Raw genomic sequence first — 6152 nt, 5'->3', positions numbered from 1 at the left:
CGCTAAACATCCTGGTTGGTTGAGTTCACGCAGCATTGGTTGAGTTCAACCACCATTTATTCGGATCAACATTTTCAAAATATTACTGTTATTGTCATGAAATGTTATTTTAAAAGTATTTCAGGCGAGAATGTAGTTGTCTAAAACTCAAATCTGTGGTTTATTTATAAAGACATCGCCTATTTTCGCCGATCTCGGAGACGTGAGCTCCACGCGATCAGCGAGAGCTCAGTGATCATCTATCCGCCGAGAAGCAGCCGCACCTCGGCTAGACCTTCTGATGTGTGCCGCTGGCTCTGATGTCTCTTTAGTGGTTAAACATAAAATATAATTTAGCTGTGGGGTGAATCTAACATTTTTTCTTTTGTCTGTATTCAATTTATCTAATGTTAAAATGAAAATATAAAAGGCAAATCTATATAATATTTCATTTCATTGTAATGGCTGTATACACATATCCCTGAACAAAGTACATTTCTGCAGCTGTTAGTATGTTTAAATGAAAACGAAAGGAGGCAGTGGTATTTGATATTCGATTTCCTTTTATTGTAAATATAACGTTACTGATAGGAAAATTGCAGTAGCCATGGTCAGCTGAGTTCACGCAGCATTTTTTGGGTTCAACCACCATTTATGCGGATCATTTTCAAAATATTAGTGTTATTGTGTCATGAAATGTAATTTTAAAAGTATTTCAGGCGAGAATGTAGTTGTTTAAAACTCAAGTCTGTGGTTTATTTATAAAGACAGCGCCTATTTTCGCCGATCTCAGAGACGGTCAGCTCCACGCAATCAGCGAGAGCTCAGTGATCATCTATCCACCGAGAAGCAGCCTCACTTCGGCTAGACCTTCTGATGTGTGCCACTGGCTCTGATGTCTCTGTACTGGTTAAACATAAAATATAATTTATCTGTGGGTTAAATCTAACAGGTTTTCTTTGGTCTGTATTCAATTGATCTAATTGTTAAAATGAAAATAAAAAAGGCAAATTTATATATATATATATATATATATATATATATATATATATATATAACACACACACACACATATATCCCTAAACTAAGTACATTCCCGCAGCTGTTCTTATGTTAAAATGAAAACGAAAGGAGGCAGTGGTATTTGATATCTTATTTAGTTTTATTGTAAATCTACAGAGAGGAAAATTGCAGTAACCAAGACGAGCTGACTGAAGTTATGAAGTACGGCCGGACTGGCCGGATTTTCACATGGGATTTGTCTGGTCAGACCAATATATATATATATATATATATATATATATATATATAAGTAATATTCACAGTCACTCTCCATTCATGTGTGGAAAGACTTTAATTGACTCTGCAAAGCATAAAAGACCACAGATGTACATCCACACTGGAGAGAAGCCATTCATATGTGATCAATGTGGAAAGCCAGCAAATTTTATTTATATAGCACTTTTCTAAACAAGTTAATGCAATTCAAAGTGCTTGACAAGGAAACAATAGAAACAGCAATTAATAAAATTAAAAGAACAATTAAAAAAGTAAAATACTCCTATTAAGATACATGATTAAAATTGAATTTATAAAAATCCAAAATATGAATAAAAATAAATAAAAAGATAAGATACATTTAAAAGAAAAGAATCTGAAGATCTTAGAGTCCTTCTCGGTTCATATACTGTAATCATATTTGAAAGATAGTCTGGAGCAAGTCCGTGCAATGCCTTATAAACTAATAAAAGATTTTTAAAATCAATTCGAAATCTAATAGGTAACCAGTGTAATGACTTTAGTACTGGTGTAATATAATCTCTTTTTTGACTTTTGTAAATGTTCGAGCAGCGCTGTTTTGGATTAATTGTAACTGGTTAATTATATTCTTTGGTAGACCTGTAAGAAGGGCATTACAATAGTCAAGTCTGCTAGTAATAAATTCATGCATTAATCTTTCTGTATTGCTCAGAGAGAGAAATGATCTTACTTTAGCAATTTTATAATCTCTTCTTGAGATTATAAAATGCTGTTTTAGTAATATTGCATACATGAGATTTAAAATTAAAATCAGAATCAAAGACAACTCCTAAGTTTTTTGCCACTTGGCTTGGGTTTAATCCGAGTACATTTAGTTTTGGGATCAATTTCTCTCTCTGCGTTTTTGATCCAATAAGCAAAACTTCTGTTTTATCTTGGTTAAGCTGTAAGAAGTTTTGTGACATCTGATCATTTATGTCTTTAATGCAATTTACTAGGGAATCAATTTGTACAGGATTGTCTGGAGACACAGCTACATACAACTGTGTGTCATCTGCATAACAAACTCAGAATTTGTGCTCTGCATTTAACCAATCCGAAATGCGCACACACACACACACTGTGAACACACACCCAGAGCAGTGGGCAGCCATTTATGCTGCGGCGCCCGGGGAGCAGTTGGGGGTTCGATGCCTTGCTCAAGGGCACCTCAGTCGTGGTATTGAAGGTGGAAAGAGAACTGTACATGCACTCCCCCCACCCACAATTCCGTCCGGCCCGAGACTAGAACCCACAACCCTTCGATTGGGAGTCCAACCCTCTAACCATTAGGCCACGACTTCCCCTCAAGCTCCACTATGAAAACTATGAAAAGAGATACCATGCCTCCTGATGAGTTGACCAAGAGGTAACATATATAGTTTAAAAATTCAATTCAATTCAAGTTTATTTGTATAGCGCTTTTTACAATACGAATCGTTACAAAGCAACTTTACAGAAAATTATGTTTCTACAATATTTAGTAGTAGCTTATAGTGGTGACAGTCAGTTTGTGCACGTTTGACAGGATTTTTTGAAAAAAATTAATACAAGACATAGTCAGCTAGACTATGAACATTATTAATATTATTAATTAATAATTGTTATATGATGCAGTCACACTTGTAGCAATATTTGTTAGTTCTGTTTGTTGATTCAGGGTTAGCATCATCTCTTCTCAGGTGTTCTGGATCCAGACTGGAGCTTGTGTAAATCCTAGTTACCACAGGATGTAAATCCCGTGGCAAAATAGAGACATCATGAGCATAGCTACTGATCCAACATACTAAAATTAGTTTAACCCAAGCTAATGAATAAAAATGCACATTTGATCAGATGCAACTACACTCACAATTTAAGAGATACTAGACAATGTATTTTCTATTTGTTGCTGTATTGTTTATTGACTGCTTGATAGTGTATATCATTTTGATCACTTTGTTTATGATTTGAGAGCAGTGTTTGATTTTGAACACAGGTAAATCTGTTTCGAGGCGAAAGTTTCATTTTGCAAGAGGAATCAGAGGTTTTGTAAATAGTGCTTGAAGATGAGGTTTTGTGTTCAATGTTTTCAGAAAATTGAGCAAGGTTTCAGAAATTGGGTTTTAGCAATTGAGAAAAACTGTAATAGTAATAATATAATAATAACCACTATAAAATATCTTGTTTACAATATTTCTTATTTAAATTCAAGTGAGCACTATAAGTGTTTGTCTTTATATCATTCAAAGACCTTGGGTGCACAAATTGCTCTTGTTTTGTTAATTATGAAAAAAAATATTTCATTCCATTTTTTCATTATCATGTTCTTTTTAGATGGTCCCTAGCTGGCCTAAGCGCTAGGGCGCTGCTGCTTAAGACTTTGTGTTGCAACAAATTGAGGAGAATTAAAACAATTAAACTGTGATCTGTGTTCAGTTCTACGTTCAATTGCTTTTCAGACAAGCCATTTTTATGCATTTGCACTCACCCACTAAGAATTTGATTTTTTTCTCTGCTGAATATCTAACATCCAACATCAAATGTCGAACCAACTTTATATCGGTACCGTAAACTATGCTCAATCGTTCTTTGTTATAATGATTTGTTATAATGAATGTACTACAAAACTCCACAAACAGAAGTCACATAGATTGAAATGTATTACTAATAAATATACTTTGATATTTTACTATCTTAAATTCAAATAGAAGGACATGTATTTTATACAATATAAATATATTTAGAAAATGTATATTTAAATTTTAGATTTTGGCCACTTTAATATTTTTCACATTTTTAAAATATGTAAATATATTTTTATCAGAAATATTTACTTTATGTAAATACATTTAGATATCAGACTATGTAAATATATCAATTTGCAATACAGTATTGTTCAAAATAATAGCAGTACAATATGACTAACCAGAATAATCAAGGTTTTTAGTATATTTTTTATTGCTACGTGGCAAACAAGTTACCAGTAGGTTCAGTAGATTGTCAGAAAACAAACAAGACCCAGCATTCATGATATGCACGCTCTTAAGGCTGTGCAATTGGGCAATTAGTTGAAAGGGGTGTGTTCAAAAAAATAGCAGTGTCTACCTTTGACTGTACAAACTCAAAACTATTTTGTACAAACATTTTTTTTTTCTCTGGGATTTAGCAATCCTGTGAATCACTAAACTAATATTTAGTTGTATGACCACAGTTTTTTAAAACTGCTTGACATCTGTGTGGCATGGAGTCAACCAACTTGTGGCACCTCTCAGCTGTTATTCCACTCCATGATTCTTTAACAACATTCCACAATTCATTCACATTTCTTGGTTTTGCTTCAGAAACAGCATTTTTGATATCACCCCACAAGTTCTCAATTGGATTAAGGTCTGGAGATTGGGCTGGCCACTCCATAACATTAATTTTGTTGGTTTGGAACCAAGACTTTGCCCGTTTACTAGTGTGTTTTGGGTCATTGTCTTGTTGAAACAACCATTTCAAGGGCATGTCCTCTTCAGCATAGGGCAACATGACCTCTTCAAGTATTTTAACATATGCAAACTGATCCATGATCCCTGGTATGCGATAAATAGGCCCAACACCATAGTAGGAGAAACATGCCCATATCATGATGCTTGCACCTCCATGCTTCACTGTCTTCACGGTGTACTGTGGCTTGAATTCAGAGTTTGGGGGTCGTCTCACAAACTGCCTGTGGCCCTTGGACCCAAAAATAACAATTTTACTCTCATCAGTCCACAAAATGTTCCTCCATTTCTCTTTAGGCCAGTTGATGTGTTCTTTGGCAAATTGTAACCTCTTCTGCACATGCCTTTTTTTTTACAGAGGGACTTTGCGGGGGATTCTTGAAAATAGATTAGCTTCACACAGATGTCTTCTAACTGTCACAGTACTTACAGGTAACTCCAGACTGTCTTTGATCATCCTGGAGGTGATCATTGGCTGAGCCTTTGCCATTCTGGCTATTCTTCTATCCATTTTGATGGTTGTCTTCCATTTTCTTCCATGTCTCTCTGGTTTTGCTCTCCATTTTAAGGCATTGGAGATCATTTTAGCTGAACAGCCTATCATTTTTTGCACCTCTTTATAGGTTTTCCCCTCTCTAATCAACTTTTTAATCAAAGTACGCTGTTCTTCTGAACAATGTCTTGAACGACCCATTTTCCTCAGCTTTCAAATGCATGTTCAACAAGTGTTGGCTTCATCCTTAAATAGGGGCCACCTGATTCACACCTGTTTCTTCACAAAATTGATGACCTCAGTGATTGAATGCCACACTGCTATTTTTTTGAACACACCCCTTTCAACTAATTCAACTAATTGCCCAATTGCACAGCCTTAAGAGCGTGCATATCATGAATGCTGGGTCTCATTTGTTTTCTGAGAATCTACTGAACCTACTGGTAACTTGTTTGCCACGTAGCAATAAAAAAATATACGAAAAACCTTGATTATTCTGGTTAGTCACATTGTACTGCTATTATTTTGAACAATACTGTATGTCCATAGATTAATTTCTAAAATTTATTTTAATTACATATCTGTACATGTAAATGTGTTAGATTTCTATAAATCCAAAACCCAGCTATCACGTTACTTCGTGACCATATTTGTCGCAGAGACGTAACTTTGTAATTCCCAAATCTGTCGTGGCAATGTTATAGTGAAACGGAGCGAGTACATCCTAACGACCAAACTGGCACATTTTGGGGACGTGACAGTACCGAATCATATTGGTTGCACCAACGTACCAAGTAGTCGTAACGACCAAAATACCACAATATTTACACCTCACCTTTAGTCCGGTTCCTGATGTGATCCGACCATTACCTTGAAATACACAAATAACTAATAAACTCTAACCTTATCTG

This window comes from Carassius auratus, unplaced genomic scaffold, assembly GCF_003368295.1.
Source record: "Carassius auratus strain Wakin unplaced genomic scaffold, ASM336829v1 scaf_tig00214965, whole genome shotgun sequence".
NCBI classification, from domain to species: Eukaryota; Metazoa; Chordata; class Actinopteri; order Cypriniformes; family Cyprinidae; genus Carassius; species Carassius auratus.
Note: the sequence above shows the minus strand (reverse complement) of the source record.